This window comes from Pseudophryne corroboree, chromosome 1, assembly GCF_028390025.1.
Source record: "Pseudophryne corroboree isolate aPseCor3 chromosome 1, aPseCor3.hap2, whole genome shotgun sequence".
In the NCBI taxonomy this organism is placed as follows: Eukaryota; Metazoa; Chordata; class Amphibia; order Anura; family Myobatrachidae; genus Pseudophryne; species Pseudophryne corroboree.
This window is the reverse complement of record NC_086444.1, coordinates 1,017,966,191-1,017,983,522: the sequence shown is the minus strand read 5'-3', so window position 1 is coordinate 1,017,983,522 and position 17,332 is coordinate 1,017,966,191.

Below are 17,332 nucleotides of genomic sequence, written 5' to 3'. Positions count from 1 at the left end.
TTTCAAACATGCAGTGATATCCCAGGTTTTTACACATGAATACATATCAACCTGGGATTTCTGCAAGTGTGAAAGACAAAAACCCATGACTAAGTCCCGGGTATATGACCCTAATTTCAACCAGGGTCATGGAAGTGAGCCCCGGGAATTTGCTAGCTTGCAAGACATGGCAAATTCCTGGGTCACATGTCTGAAAGTGGCATAAGCTGTAGATTTTGCACATGGCCAAGTTCAACCCACTCTGGAATAAGGGGTATATTTATTAAAGGTCAATTTTTCACAGATTTCAAATAAATGAAAATCAAGCATAACCAATGTTATGTTTCGGGGGCTAACCCACAGATTTACTAACAGGTGATTTTTTTATATACATTTTTAAATGTTGCCCAGAAACACCCTTTCCCCATGGCCTGGTCAGCAGCCACTACATGAAGTATAAAGGGTGGAATGGAGCTGCTGCACATGCCTAGTGGCGGTAGATTTTCCTTCCAAGTCTGTGTGTGTCTGTGGACGTGAGTGCTCATCGCATCAGAGATTAACTGGTAAGTGGCTTACCGTGATAATTTGGCCTTGCATATGTCTGATTTACTGTATTACATAAACTGCACTGTGTTTGGGGCAGATTATAGCTTGTTACATGTTAATTATGCATCCCTCATGGGCTGGCCTCAGTCGCTCTAAAATCAAACATTTGGAAACCCCTGGCAGAAATCCTATGTTTGTTCCTGCCCCCATTACATAACTACGGTAACTTTTGCTCTAGGTATAGAAATTTTCACACCTAGAAAGAATTTTTATTGTGAGAGTTATTCTCAAGGTTAAAAAAATATATTTTTTCATTAACAATTGTGCGAGCCGTCAAATTTGATAACTGTTTATGTTCTTTACATACTGTATGCTTCTACAAAATACATGGGGGTAATGGGGGTAATACCTTAGCATTAGGTACATATTGGAAATAAAAATCTAACAGAAAGTCACTTTATGACCTATTCAGTCATATATTGTTTTTGAGGAAAATCCTACAAAAGTATGAAAAAGGTATCACATCGGGGAGGTCATTCCGAGTTGTTCGCTAGCTGCTTTCGGTCGCAGCGCGGTGATTAGGTGAAAAAGCGACATTTCTGCGCATGTGTATGGTGCGCAGTGCGCATGCATGACGTACTTTCACACAACACTATGCAGTTTCACACAAGGGGGTATATTTACAAAGATTCGTGTTTTGGACGTTTTGAAGGGTGTTTGAACTCGAATGGTATCGGGTGCATTTTACTGCAACTTTTTGAATCCTGATACGATCATTCACTAAGCTGCCGAGTTTTGCACAATCGTTTTTACCGATGTCGATGTGATTCGTAATATCAGGCAGTGTTTTAAGGGAATGATGAGTAAAACACTGCCTGACAAAACACAAGGAATCCCGGCCAGATCTGTGAGATCCGTGCAGGGCTTCATTGTGTACCTTAAAAAGTTGATTAAAGTCTTAACAAATCTGAAAAAAATTGCGTGGGGTACCCCCTCCTAATCACAACCAGCCTCTGGCTCTTTGAGGCGGTCCTGGTTGAAAAAATATGGGGGGGAAAATGACAAGGGTTCCCCAATATTTAATCAACCAGCATCGGGCTCTGCGCCTGGTCCTGGTTCCAAAAATACGGGGCACAAAAAGCGTAGGGGTCCCCCGTATTTTTGAAACCAGCACCGGGCTCCACTAGCCAGGTACATAATGCCACAGCCGGGGGACACTTTTATACTGGTCCCTGCGGCCCTGGCATTACATACCCAACTAGAAACCCCTGGCCGGGGTACCCTGGAGGAGTGGGAACCCCTTAAATCAAGGGGTCCCCCCCCTCCTGCCACCCAAGGGCCAGGGGTGAAGTCCGAGGCTGTCCCCCCCATCCAAGGGTGGCGGATGGGGGGCTGATAGCCTTTTGAAAATGTGAATATTGTTTTTAGTAGCAGTACTACAAGTCCCAGCAAGCCTCCCCCGCAAGCTGGTACTTGGAGAACCACAAGTACCAGCATGCGGTGGAAAACCGGGCCCGCTGGTACCTGTAGTACTACTACTAAAAAAATACCCCCCAAAAAACAGGACACACACACCGTGAAAATATATATCAGCCCCCCATCCGCCGCCCTTGGATGGGGGGGGACAGCCTCGGCCTTCACCCCTGGCCCTTGGGTGGCTGGAGGGGGGGGGGACCCCTTGATTTAAGGGGTTCCCACTCCTCCAGGGTACCCCGGCCAGGGGTGACTAGTTGGGTATGTAATGCCAGGGCCGCAGGGACCAGTATAAAAGTGTCCCCCGGCTGTGGCATTATGTACCTGGCTAGTGGAGCCCGGTGCTGGTTTCAAAAATATGGGGGACCCCTACGCTTTTTGTCCCCCGTATTTTTGGAACCAGGACTAGGCGCAGAGCCTGGTGCTGGTTGATTAAATATGGGGGAACCCCTGTCATTTTTTTCACCATATTTTTTAAACCAGGACCGGCTCAAAGAGCCCGAGGCTGGTTATGCTTAGGAGGGGGGACCCCACGCAATTTTTTTTTCATTTTTTACACTAAACAGACCCTTTCCCATAGATAACCATGCACAGATCTCACTGATCCGTGCATGGTTATCCAAACTCGACTGGAAAAAGCAGGTCTATTTTTATGCTGCTTTTTTTAACGAATCTGAAAAAAACAGGCCCGCACTTGAGCACTCAGAAACTAACACCCAAATACGAATGAATAGTGAATGCCCGTATTGTATGAAATATCAGCCGCGTTTGACCGATGGTCTATTCATTCGTATTTCAGAACTTTGCAAATCAAACCATTACGAATAGTCCAAACACTGCCGAGATTTGTGCTTAGTGAATTCCCGGATTGGGACTTAGAAAAAAAAAACACAAATCGGACAAACTCGGATTCTTAGTAAATACTGGCCAAGGTGTAGTGACGCTTTTCAATCGCACTTCTGATCAGTGAGTGATTGACAGGAAGTGGGTGTTTCTGGGTGGAAACTGACCGTTTTCAGGGGAGTGTGTGTAAAAAGGCAGGCGTGCCCAAGAAAAACGCAGGAGTGGCTGGGGAAATGGGGGAGTGGCTGGCCGAACGCAGGGCGTGTTTGTGACGTCAAAACAGTCTGAAGTCATCGCTAGCTAGGAGTAAGTTTCGAGCTGCTCAGAAACTGCACAATCTTTTTTGTAGCAGCGCTGCGATCCTTTCGTTCGCACTTCTGCTAAGCTAAGATACACTCACAGAGGGCGGCGGCCTAGCGTTTGCACTGCTGCTAAAAGCAGCTAGCGAGCGAACAACTCGGAATGAGGGCCCACATTACATTTATCTGGCCTGTCTATCTTTAATGACAAAAGCTGTCTGTCAAATTGCACATTGTACCAAGCTCTGGAAAGCTTATTTTGTCCTGAGCTTGGTCACCAAAAGCTAATTCCACATTACAACACTACTACATTAATGCAATATAACGAAGAGGGATCCGATGACCGCTCATATGCACTTTAAAAACTTGGGGGGTAATTCAGACCTGATTGTAGCAGCAAATTTGTTAGCAGTTGGGCAAAACCATGGGGGTTATTCCGAGTTGATCACTCGATAGCAGTTTTTAGCAGCCGTGCAAACGCTATGCCGCCGCCCACTGGGGAGTGTATTTTAGCTTAGCAGAAGTGCGAATGCTTGTGCAGCCGAGCTCTGCAAAATCAGTTTGTGCAGTTTCTGAGTAGCTCTGAACCTACTCAGCACTTACGATCACTTCAGCCTATTCATGTCCGGATTTGACGTCATACACCTGTCCTGCGAACGGCCAGCCACGCCTGCGTTTTTTCAGACACGCCTGCGTTTTTGCAAACACTCCCTGAAAACGGTCAGTTGACACCCAGAAACGCCCCCTTCCTGCCAATCTTCTTGCGCCCATTAGTGTGAAGGAAAACTTCACTAGAACCTGAGCACAACCACAAAGAGCTTTGTACCTGTACGTCACATGTGCGCATTGCGGGCCATACGCATGCGCATAAATGGCATTTTTTCACCTGATTGCTGTGCGGTGAAAATCGGCAGTCAGCGATCAACTCGGAATGACCCCCCATGTGCACTGCAGGTGGGGCAGATATAACATTTGCAGAGAGACTTAAATTTGGGTGTGTTATTTTGTTTCTCTGCAGGGTAAATATTGGCTGCTTTATTTTTACACTGCAATTTAGATTTAAATTTGAACACACCACACCCACATCTAACTCTCTCTGCACTTTATATCTGCCCCACCTGCAGTGCACATGGGGGGATCTTTCCGACCCGATCGCGCTTCGTCACAGCTGTGCGATCGGGTCGGAACTGCGCATGCGCTGCGCCCGCATTGCGCATCATTGCCTGCAGTGATGCCGCTAGCAAAGAAAGCAGTCGCAGCGGTGACCGCAAGAAGATTGACAGGAGGAAGGCGTTCCAGGGTGTCAACTCACCGTTTTCTGGGCATGAAGATCCGAACGCAGGCGTGTCGAGGCGTTTGGAGGGTGGATGTCTGACGTCAATTCCGGGATTCATCGAGCAGGGTAAGTAAGTCTTACCCTGGTCTTGTTTTACACAAAACTTTTTTTTTTTAAATCATGACATTTTTATTAAGAGAGATGAATATGGTTAACAACATGTGAGAACACGACAAACTAATTCAATAAATGTTGTCAGGGAAACCAATAAAAGCAGATAATTGAAAATATATATATTCACCAGGAGAAAAGAAATTATATAAATCAGTACTATCTAAACTTGAAACATAGATTGTTGTAATAATGAAATTTATAATAAACAGAAAGAGAAGGCATCAAAAGTGTGTGAGCCTGCTAATTTTGACTTCTGAGCTGTGTTAAAAGGTTTAGTCAAGATAAGTAAGAGTAGTAGGTGGAAAGGTGGAGAAAGGGAAGTAAAGATTAAAGAAGAAGAAAGGAGGGGAAAGTTACCTCTAATGAGTCAGGAGCCTAATTGGCAGAGAGATGGAAAAAAAGGGGGAGGGGAGAAATATAGGAGTCATTATCGGGTCTCATAGTTAAGACCTGGAAGGGGGAAATTATGGTGGCTGTACCAAGGGAGCCAAGTGGAGTGGAATTTTATTACTGTATTGTAATGGAGACTAGTGATGTATTCCATTTGTGCAATGGACCAAATACTGTTTATTAGTGTTTGGCGGTTGAGTGCATCTGGGGCTTTCCAGTTACGCGCTATTTGGTATTTGGCCACACAGGAAATATGGAGGATCAGTCTATCTGAGTCTCTGGGGGTTTGATCCAATGGAGCACAAAGAAGTAAGTTAACAGGTGACAGAGGCAACGTCAGATCAAGCAGTTGGGCGAGAAGAACGTGGACTATGGCCCAATAGCGGGCAATTACTGGACAAGACCACCATATGTGGAAGAACGTACCTTCTAGACCACAATTTCTCCAGCAAAGGTTTGAGGTGTCGGGATAGATTCTGTGCAGACGTTCTGGCACTAAATACCATTTTGTGTAGATTTTATACGAATTTTCATGAATGGCCACGCTGATGGAACATCTCGAGGTTGCGGCCCGGATAGTTTTTCTAATGGCTTCCAGCATTAGATTAAATATTGTGGTGAGGTAGTAGAGAGGGTTGAAAAGTTTTGTAATATGACATTGGGAAGCCGTCCGGACCTGGTGCCTTAGACGGTTTCTGAAATTTGATAGCAAGATCTACTTCTTCTTCGGTGATAGGCCTGTGCAAGCCTGAAGAAGTCTTTGGGTTTAAACGGGGTAGGCCACATGACGTTAGATAATCAGTAGTCGGTGGGTAGTTCGGGTCAGAGGTGAGTGGCTGATCTGAGAGATTCAACAAAAAGAAAGTAACCAAGGTTGGTGCTCGGGCGCAGATTGGGCTGCTGTTCTAATGCTGCTGCTAAACGACAGGATTAGTCAATCCTGATAACAGAAACCATAAAAAGCAATAAAGAAAAGATAGCAGCGCTGAATTCAATTAATACTAAATTGAGATGGATTAGTAAAAACAGGTAAAAACATTTATTAATATCACTAATAAAATAACAAATAAAAGTCAGTCTAATCACCGGCAGAATTGATGAAAACAGAAATGTCCGTTCCCTTTAAATATTAACTGGACAGCAGTCTGGGCAGATACATATTGGGGTTCATTCCGAGTTGTTCGCTCGCAAGCGGATTTTAGCAGATTTGCTCATGCTAAGCCGCCGCCTACTGGGAGTGAATCTTAGCATCTTAAAATTGCGAACGATGTATTCGCAATATTGCGATTACACACCTCGTAGCAGTTTCTGAGTAGCTCCAGACTTACTCGGCATCTGCGATCATTTCAGTGCTTGTCGTTCCTGGTTTGACGTCACAAACACACCCAGCGTTCGCCCAGACACTCCCCCGTTTCTCCGGCCACTGCTGCGTTTTTTCCGGAAACGGTAGCGTTTTTTCCCACACGCCCATAAAACTGCTTGTTTCCGCCCAGTAACACCCATTTCCTGTCAATCACATTACGATCGCCAGAACGATGAAAAAGCCGTGAGTAAAATTCCTAACTGCATAGCAAATTTACTTGGCGCAGTCGCAGTGCGGACATTGCGCATGCGCATTAAGCGGAAAATCGCTGCGATGCGAAGATTTTTACCGAGCGAACAACTCGGAATGACCCCCATAGGCTTAGAAGCTGGTTGCACAGTCCCAATGAAATTGTTACCGCTTTTTATGCCGCTGGAGGGAGAAAGTCCCATTTGATGTTTCTTCAAAAATGAGTTGAAAGCATATCTCAATCCTCACCAGTATGCGGAGTTTTGCTTGCGGAGGGAGTCCTTGATGAGCCTATTGGATCCGCCAAGGTGATAAATGAGAACGTCCACGTTACTGATTCTGTAACAAATGGTCGGTGATCAGGATGGCACCTGACGCATTTCGCTGCAGGTCCTGCAGCTTTTTCAAAGAGGTTCCAATAGGCTCATCAAGGACTCCCTCCGCAAGCAAAACTCCGCATACTGGTGAGGATTGAGATATGCTTTCAACTCATTTTTGAAGAAACATCAAATGGGACTTTCTCCCTCCAGCGGCATAAAAAGCGGTAACAATTTCATTGGGACTGTGCAACCAGCTCCTAAGCCTATATGTATCTGCCCAGACTGCTGTCCAGTTAATATTTAAAAGGAACGGACATTTCTGTTTTCATCAATTCTGCCGGTGATTAGACTGACTTTTATTCGTTATTTTATTAGTGATATTAATAAATGTTTTTACCTGTTTTCACTAACCCATCTCAATTTAGTATTAATTGAATTCAGCGCTGCTATCTTTTCTTTATTGCTTTTTATGATCTGAGAGATTGTAAAGTCACTCATAGTAAGCCTTAAAAAGTAAATTAATAGTGGATGGGTTATATTGGAGTGAGCCGTTATCATCTTTAATAGCCGATATAGCAGTTTGCGCTTTCCGAGCTTTTAGTCTGTTGGCCAATAGTGTGTCAGCTTTATTACCCTTTTCGTAGAAACTTTGTTTTAACCAATGGAGAGAATGCTCAGTTTTTTCGGCTAACAAAGCGTTTAAGGCCGCTCTAGCGGTAGTAAGTTGCGCGTAGAGAGAGCGTGAGAGTCGCTGTTTGTGTTGGGTTTCCAGATTGTGAACTTCATCTGTGAGAGAAACCAGTTTTTGTTTATATTCCCTATTCCTGTGTGAGGCGTAGCTAATGACATGACCTCTTATAACAGCTTTATGCGCTTCCCAGATCAGTGGGGTACAAGAGGAGTCAGTGATGTTTAAAGAGAAATAGTCTGCAATAGCTAATCTAATTTTTTCTTGGAACTGAGGGATCTTCAGTAATGTTTAATTTAGTCGCCAGTTGGGTTGGGTTGCCGGGGTGTCAAGAAAATTGAAGGTGGCGGTAACGATGGAGTGATCCGACCATGGGTTGGTAACGATGGATGAGACGGATATATGCTTGGAGGCCAGGGTACCGCAGAAGAAAAGATCAATTTGGGAGTATGATTGGTGTGGGGTTGAGAAAAAAGTGTAGTCCGTGGCTGTGGGGTTGAGGGCCCACCAAACATCGTAGAGACCGGATTCCCGGACATGCTTGTTTAGAAATCGGGATGAAGAATCGCGCTGTAAGCGGGACGGATAGGAAGATTTGTCTAGTTGGGTATCCGGGACGGTATTAAAATCTCTCCCTATTATTAAATAGCCTATTCTGACTTTGGATAGTTTGGAGAAAAAAGAGTTGAAGAAGGATGTTTGTCCGCAGTTAGGGGCGTAAGCAGTGGTGATTGTGCATTCCAAATGTCCAAGTTTGCCTGTTAAAATTATAAAATGCCCATCCTGATCCACATGGGAAGAATATAGGGTAAATGGGGTTTTAGAATTTATCAAAATGGCCACCCCATTATGTTATGATTGGCTCGAGGAATAAAAATTATCGGGTAATGTTTGGTAGTTAGGGTTGGGTGTGATTGGGCTTTAAAATGAGTTTCCTGAATTAACACTATTCCTGCCTTGAGAGTTTGAAGAGAACGAAATAAGGACGAACGCTTCTGAGGGGTGTTGAGACCCTTGATGTTCAGAGATGCCAGCACTAGGAGCATCGTAACAACTAAGGAGAAGAGGAAGAAAAAAAATGGGTGGGGTGGGGGGGGGGGAGAGAATAGTTGGAGGGTTTTGACACGCCAGAGGGGAGAAAAGAAAAAGACAGTTGACTGGGAAAGGGTGTTAGAAAGGGGAGGGGTCTGTGCAGAGGTTCCTCACAGCCAGCGAAGAGGAACATGCACAGAAATTAGGACCAACTGGTCCAGAGTGGGGAAGTACCGGGCAGTAACCGTACTCCCTCCAAGGAAGTAAGGTGGTGGAAAAGTGAGTTTACATTCAAGAGTACAGTGATGTGAACTCGTCGTTTGTATGGAATAAATGGGGGATCGTGTCCCTCCAGTGGTAAGTTAATCAGAGAGTGAGTTAGCAATGGCCATAGGGTGAAGGTCGTGGGAGAGAAGAGACAGAGGATAAATGTGAGAATGAGAAAATATAAACATTAAACACTGACTAAACATATGCAGATCAAAAGAGAAAAACCTGTTAATGGCAACCTTTACACTAATACCTCAAAGATAGTATCAGGGATGTTACCATACTCCCCATTGAGGCGTTCTGGGTCACATGCCAAAAAAACTTTAGATATGACCAGGATGCTGTCAGTGAGACATCAAAAATCAGGGCAAGGTGAGAAGGATCATGTAACTTATTTGTAAAAATATAGATGAACTAAGTACAGTGAAAAATCTAAACAATTGTTAAAAGGCGGATAACAGCAGGAGAATGTAATGTTTAAAACATGAAAAACATATAGATGAGTGATAGAAAACAGCTATTATACGGTAGGCATTAAATATTAACCAGTAGAGTGAGGCAGAGCATTTGAAACTGATCTATGTGATATCTAGTACATGTATACTAAAAGAAGGTGCAGACAACAGTAGAAGTGAGAATGGCTAGGATGTCTGGAGGTAGAAGGTTGTCGCTGGTGGTGAGTCGGAGTCCTCCAAATGTGACAGGAAGTCTCTACCCTCTCTCGGGTCTCTGATGATAATGGTTTTTCCGTTGTGGTCAATCAATAGCTTGAATGGGAACCCCCAACAGTATCGAATCCCGTGCGTACGAAGCGCGGAAGTCAAATCCCTAAGCTCTCTTCTTTTGATTAGCGTAGAGGTAGCCAAATCATGAAAAAATTGTAGTTTAGCATTTTCAAATAGTATGTATTGCTTGCTCTGGGTCAGATTAAGAACCAGTTCATTGTACTTAAAGTTGAGAAAGTGCATAATGACTTCTCTAGTGGGGTCACATCTCTCGGTCTGGGTCAGTGGGCCCTGTGGGCTTTTTCTAAGGGTAGTTCTCGAGGTCCCAGGGTTGACACGACTGTGGAGAATAGCTTATGCAGGTATGCCTCAAGAGCTGCAGGAGAAATAGATTCTGGGATATTATGTATGCAGTTATTTCTCCTTTTGCGATTCTCCAAATCCTCATTTTTGTCGCCAAATTCCGATATGTCCCGGATAAAATGGTCGATGTCTCTAATGGTCTCGCTATGTTCTTTATGAAGAGTGTCTTGTCGGGATTCTAATTTGGAGTTTCTAGAGGACAGAGACGTTATATCCATCCTGATTGAGACAACCACATTGTCCAGCTTGGACTCCAATGATTCTTTGAAGTCCATGATGAGCGATTTCAAGGCTAGGATGTCCTCTTTGGTTGATAGGGTGAGTGACGAGGATGAGTCCTCCTTATCTGATAATGAGAGACTAGGTGAAGGGGGACTTGAGAGTGAGGATGGTTTGTCATTTTTGTCGGCCTTGGTGAAGTGTTGGGAAATGTCCATCCCGCTCACTTTCTGGCAGCAGCAGTGGATTTAGACATGATAGCACCACGACAGACTGGTCAAACTAGGATAAATCAGACAAAGTACTGGAGTAGCACGCGTTAATGTATAAGCAAGATGGCCTGAGAAAGAACCACTGGAGGGCTGGGTTAAGGTATGGTCAGTAGTGCATGGTGGCCCGTCGGCAGTAGTATAGATGGGGTGTCACATATCACAGGGTGAATAGCCTTGTATTTTGTCTCCAGTGAAGGCAGCATTAGATGAGATAGGAGATACAGTTATCCAGTTACTCAAGGGTAAATAATATTCAGAATCCCTGAAATAATAGTATTGTGCCTCAGGAAGTTGGCCTTGTGGGATATGCGGGCAGTGAGGAGGGGGGTCTAGGGTCAGGAACAGAGGCTGCTGTATGGCTCCCCCTCACCTCTGTTCATTCTGGCCGCCGTCACGAGTTCACTGAGGTAGGGGTCCACGGCAGCATCGTCAGGGGGGTCTCTCGTATACAGCCGGGAGCTTAGGAATGTAGACCAGCATCAGCCCTCCTGGTATTGCAGGGCCAGGTCACAGAGGGGCTATGCAGGCAATGAGGAGGGGGGCCTAGAGCCAGAAACAGGGCCGCAGTGTGATCTCACCTGCGATCGCCATGGCCTCTGTCAGTGTCCTCCGCAGCAGGGATCTCCGGCAGTGTCTTCAGCAGGCTCCCAATCATGCAGCTGGGAGTGCAGGGTTACAAACCAGCGGCCTCTATCCGGATGTCAGGTCGCAGTGAAGCTAAAATGGCTGCCGCCAATGGGGAGACGGAGACCGCCGCCCAGGCAGCGCCAGGCATATCAAAGGACGACAGCCGCCATCCAGCAAGACCCTCTGCGGGAGCGCCCACAGCGCTCAAAGGGGAACCGCGGTGAGCGGGGACTATGATCGGATGACCGGCCATCCCGGGCAGGCGTCCCCGGAAGCCCGTCCCCGGCAGCTGGTGGTACCTGAGGCCATGGTCTTGGAGGAGCGGGTAGGCCGCAATCCGCGGGAGCTCCAGGAGTGCTCCCCGATTCCGCAGACCGTACCCGTCGGTGGCAGGAATGACAGTGAGGTGAGGAGATGTAGGAAGTAAGGTACTGGCAGCCCATGGAGTGGGATTTATGGCCTAGAAGGTGAGTTGGAGTGAGAGCCTAGGAGACATACATCTGCTCTCTTAGTCAGTCAGGCCACACACCCTCACACAAACATTTTTTGCATAACAGGGCTGCACAAGCAATCACAGCCTTGCTATGCAAAAAAACACTCCCCCATAAGCGGCGTCTAGTTGATCGCACGGGCAGCAAAAAGTTGCTACATGCGATCAACTCGGAATGACCCCCATGGTTTTTCCCAACTGCTAACAAATTTGCTGCTACGATCAGGGCTGAATTACCCCCTTGATGTGAACTAAGAAGTAAAGTGAATGTATATTGCCACGATAATTAATTTCTTATTCCTGAGTCCACCCCATTCAAACAATCCATGAAGGTGGAAATTTCTCTCACAGGTGTCCAAATAATAAAATATGGAGAATGACAGTTTTTTTTTTCAAATTCAAACATAGAAACAAAGGGGGTCTGTCAGGAATTGGCGTTCAGCAGCATCTCACTTACCAGTGCGCTGGTGTGCAGGCCTCTGGAGGTCACGGCCCCAGTCGCGGCTGCATGAATGCACTGTCCGCGAGCGTCATAATTAATGTCGCTGAGTACCCCTGAACCACATCTCTTGGCTCCCATTTCTGGTGGTCAGTCTCCTGCAGCCCACAGCTCACTGTGCTCCACCCAACCAGTACTATCTTTTGGTAAACTACTGGTTTCAGCCAGCAGCCTGGAGTACACAGTTCCTCTAGTTAACAGCATTAACTCCCTGTGCACTACTGGGCCCAGCCAGCAACCAGCAGTGCATTGCATTAACAGTCTACAGAATTACTCTCCTGGTGAATCACTAGCTCCAGCTAACTGTCAGCTGACCTGGACACCCAATCCAGCGAGGTGTTTGCTCACAGAGTTCAGTGCCAGTTATTATTCATATTTCATTTCCTGTTACTTCATTTCCATATTTCATTTCCTGGTAACTTGAAAACTGCTGGTTTTCATGTTATCATCAATTGCATTCCACTTCACCTGTTATTCATTGCTCTGTGATCCCTGTGACATAATAAATATCAGCGCATATGCGCAGGACTTTTCTTCGGTCTCCTCGTGTTATATATTACACCTACACTGACCCACTAGTGCCCCCTCCGGGGACAGACAAAACCAGAGACCTGACAGTTTGTCCGAGGCCCATGGACCCGGATGGTGGTCAGATTGTGGGGTCAGGGTCACCCCAAAGTTTGGTGTCACAACTCGATGGCTACGAGGCTGCACAACAGCAAGTGATCCTGTTTCTACAGGGAATGTCTACCCACTTGGATACCTTGCAGCAATCCCTTCCAAGTTCGGTGGCTCCTCTGGTTCCTGATTAAGTCACTCCTGCTCCAGTTATTCCAACTTCCCCTGCACAATCCATTCCTGTGGGTGGACCTTGCTCAAGTCAGTCCAATGGCACTCCCTTCATAACTAATTCTCCTGAGAGGGCGACTTCCTCCTTTGAAAGTTTCAGGACTCCTCTGTTGTCTGCTGTGAAACCTGAACCAATAAGCACTCTTTATCATCTATTGGAACAACTTCATAGTCTTCTATCAAGAATCATTCCAACAATGCCAGAAATCCTAGGTGGTGCTTTAAACGCAGTAAAGAGTCCTGCTCAATTTATTGAGACTAGTGCAACCTCCATGTCAAGCTTCCTTAAAACTAAAGTCTCTCCTCCTATGCAGAGAGAGGGTAGATTCCAGAGCTACCCGCACTCCAAACTCATGGAAGCTGAACGACTGCTTCGCAAGCAGCTTCACCTCTGTTTTTACTGTGGGAGTTTTAGTCATCTCATTAAGAACTGTCCGCAAGTCGAAAGTTGGTGACAGGTCCCAACATCACAGAGCTTTCACCTACAAACCTTCCAGTGTATCATCTACAGTTTAAATTTCCTCTACCCCGAACAGGAGTGTTCAAAGAGTCTACGATTGGGGTCCTGTGACAAATAGACCCAATTCCAAGTTCAGAAATCAAAAGAGACTGTCTATGTTACCCATAACTAAAGTAGTTTCTGTTTCTTCAGCCCCAGGTGGGGCATCTGATGTTGCGACCCCAGATGGGGTATCTGATGTTCAGCTTCCAGAAGTGGCATCCGGGTATGCAACTCAAAGAAGTGTGTCTAATCTATGAACCTCAGGAGGGGTCTTTGGAGTTTCAGTCTCAAGAGAGGTATCCAGGGCCAAGATCCCAGGGGGAATTCTTAAAGCCACAGATATAGACATGAACTTTTGTTTGTCAACTTCAGAGAGTGCTACCAGCACTGTACCGCTCCAAGATGGTACATCTGAACATCCGGATTCTGTCTATAAAGAGTCAAGTATCAATGGACCTTACTCGATTCCAACCATCGTTCCAAAGACTCCACTGATTCCAGCCAGCCTGAGTAGCTCTGTTTCCAATGCTGAGCTACCTCCTTCAGTTCCAGCCCCAGGAGGAGGTTCCGGGTGTCCAGCCCCAGGAGAGGGGTCCAAGTTCCCGTCCCCAGGAGGAGGTTCTGAGTGTGCAGCGCAAGGAGGGTTATCCAATGTTTAAGCTCTTGTAGGGGCAAATGAGTCTTCTACTTAAAAAGGAGTATCTGATCTGTCAACCCCAGGAGGGGTGCTGGAAATAACAACCCTGAGAGAGGTGTCTGATTCGTCAACTCCAGGAGGGGTCACCACAGTTTCAGCCCCAAGGGAAGTATCCAGAGTCAAGTTTCCAGATGGGAATCTTTGTGCTACAAATGCAGTTATGAACTCCTGTTTGCCGTCTTCAGGGAGCACCACCCTGTTGGCATCCAGCATGGACCAGGTCCATGATGGTCTAACTGAACACTCAGATACCACTCATTCTAGTTCTAACCGGATTCTGACTCCTTCGGTTCCAGCCGATTCCAGCCCCTTCTAATCTAATCCGGTCCTATCCATCAATCCAAAGACTCCTCCGGTACCAGCCAGATCAAGCTTTTCCGGAACCAATCCGGCCCCATCCGTCTGTCTGGATCAGCCTCCTTCGGTTCCAGCCGATTCCAGTATCTTCTGGTCTAACCCGGTCCTAACTGTCAGTCCAAAGACTTCTCCGGTTCCAGCCGGTTCACGCTTTTCCGGACCCAATATGGTCTCATCCATCTGTCCAGATCAGTCTCCTTTAGTACAAGTCAAGTTAAGTAGTCCTAGACAAATTCTGGTTCCATCCGTCTGTCCAAAGTCGCCTTCGGTTCCTACCGATTCCAGCTCCTCCAAACCCGGTGTGGTTCTCTTCAGTATTTCAAGTAAGGAACTCCAGTCAGTATGTCCAGAGTCCCCAGTTCTTGCAGACAGTACTGTTTCCTCAACCCAGATGGAGGCTCTAAGCATCTCACCCCAGGATGAAATTTCTAGTGTTCAGTCAACCTCAGCTGGGAACTCCCGTCAGTCAATTCTGGAGATGACATCCTCTCTCCACCCTAGAGCATTTCAAGTTGATTCTACTGCTTCTAAATGCTTATTCCAGTCCTTTACTCTCAAGTGTCCTACATTGTCTTCTGAGACTTCAATTGACATTCAGCCTTCCAAGTGTCCACTTGATACTCAAGCTCCAATTTACTTTGATGGTGATTATGCTCAGTTCCGTGCATTAGCGAGCCAATACCTCACTTTTACTGATTCGGAATCTTCAGTGAGTATTACTCCAGTCAATGCAATCAGATATTTTCTCCTGTATTTCAAAGGTTGAGTCTAAAGATCCGCTACTGAATGATCTTGCCACTTTCCTCGAAGGAGTAAATCAGAAGTTTGCTCCAAAGTTAGTCCATTTGAAGCCATCTGGGCATTCTGGACAATTTTGTCAACAGTCTGCCTACTGCTAAATCCTCTCCAACATCTCTGTCTGTGCAAAATCAGGCTACATTAGACCAAGCTATCAAAGATTTCCAAGCCGCAAAGAAAGGAAACCTTGCAAAGTCAAAACAAGGATCTCAGACTTTGGATTTGAAAGTTGCATATACTTCCGTATCTCCATTTTACAGCAACACGTATGAAAGTATTGACTCCCCAGATTCAACATCTGCTCAGCCTTCCAGTTCTCAGTTTTTCGACCTAACTCTTTCCAAGCATAATCAGGTTTTGTTGAATCAATGCACCAGAGATTTCAAGAATTACAAGAATTGGAGAGCTTCAAAACCAGTTCAAAGTCTACCATCTGACGTAAGAGTTGGCTATGCTGCCGTTAACTCTAGTCCTGGTGTCTCATATAGTTCCAAATTCACTGGACCACAGGTTGACTCAGATATTGTTGTTCTTAAACAAAAGACTCCCATGACCACACTAGACCTGGACTCTGACTCTGAAAGTGAGTTTGTTGATGACGACTCAAGTTACATTATGGGAGGTTCTATCCTTCCTAGCTATGTTTTCTCCCAGGAAGTAAATTCTGTCTCAAATGTTCGTGAATGGTCTACTTGTTCTGATGAGAAAAATCTTTCTTCTGAAGATAAAAGTTGGGAAGACTTTTGAGGACCTCTGCTTTTGTGTATTCCTAAATTCTTCTTCAAGGATCCTCATCACGGGACGACCGGGTAGATTTATTGCCTTGGGCGGAGGTTGCTCAGAATTCCCATTACCATATGTCCACAAATACCACTCCTTTCTTTGCAGTTTGTGGTCAACATCCCAGAGTACCGGATTTTCAAGATTTGCTCATCTCTAGTTTAAAGCCAGGTGATGGCTGTCTACCCGAAACCTTCGTCTTAGAGTCCCTTCAATGAAGTTCGCTCCACGATTCATTGGTCCATTCCCAGTAGAGCGTGTCATCAATCCAGTGGCTTATAAATTGAAATTACCTTCCTATCTGAAAGTTCCCAACTCATTTCATATTTCTCTCCTTAGACCATTGATTCTTAACCGTTTCCAGAAAATTCTTCCAGCGGCTCCAAAGGTCCAGACTCATCGGGGTGTGGAATATGAGGTGGAGAAGATCCTGGACTCTCGGCATCGCTATGGTCGTCTGCAATATCTTATTGACTGGTCTGGATATGGTCCTGAGGAGAGGAGTTGGATCAACGCCACTGATGTTCATGCTCCACGGTTAGTCCATAGACTGTTTCTCTTCAAGCCTCGGGGGTGTTCGGTGCCCACCCATAAAGGAGGGGGTACTGTCAGGAATCGGCATTCAGAAGCATCTCACTTACCAGCGCGCTGGTGTACATGCCTCCGGAGGTCACTGCCCCAGTCGCGGCTGCATGAATGCACTGTCCGCGAGCATCATAATTAATGTCGCTGAGTACCCCTGAACCACATCTCTTGGCTCCCATTTCTGGTGGTCAGTCTCCTGCAGCCCACAGCTCACTGTGCTCCACCCAACCAGTACTATCTTTTGGTAAACTACTGGTTTCAGCCAGCAGCCTGGAGTACATAGTGCTTCTAGTTAACAGCATTTACTCCCTGTGCACTACTGGGCCCAGCCAGCAACCAGCAGTGCATTGCATTAACAGTCTACAGAATTACTCTCCTGGTGAATCACTAGCTCCAGCTAACTGTCAGCTGAACTGATCACCCAATCCAGCGAGGTGTTTGCTCACAGAGTTCAGCGTCCAATCATCGCAGAGCAAGGGGTATAAGTACCAGTCCGTGGCTCAGTCTCATTGCCTCGGACAATGAGTCACAATCGGTTGCAAGTTCTCCTGGTTCCGGTGTTCCTGTCTCCAGTGGATTCCCCGCTGTTACTTTCTTCAATCATTCTCCAGTCTTCATTTCTCCAGCTTGCTACGGACTCCAGCCACAGTCTGCTACACCCATCTGCAGTAAGAGACTTTCCTCAAGTGTTTTCTCATTGCTTAAACCTGTGCACCTAATTACCAGC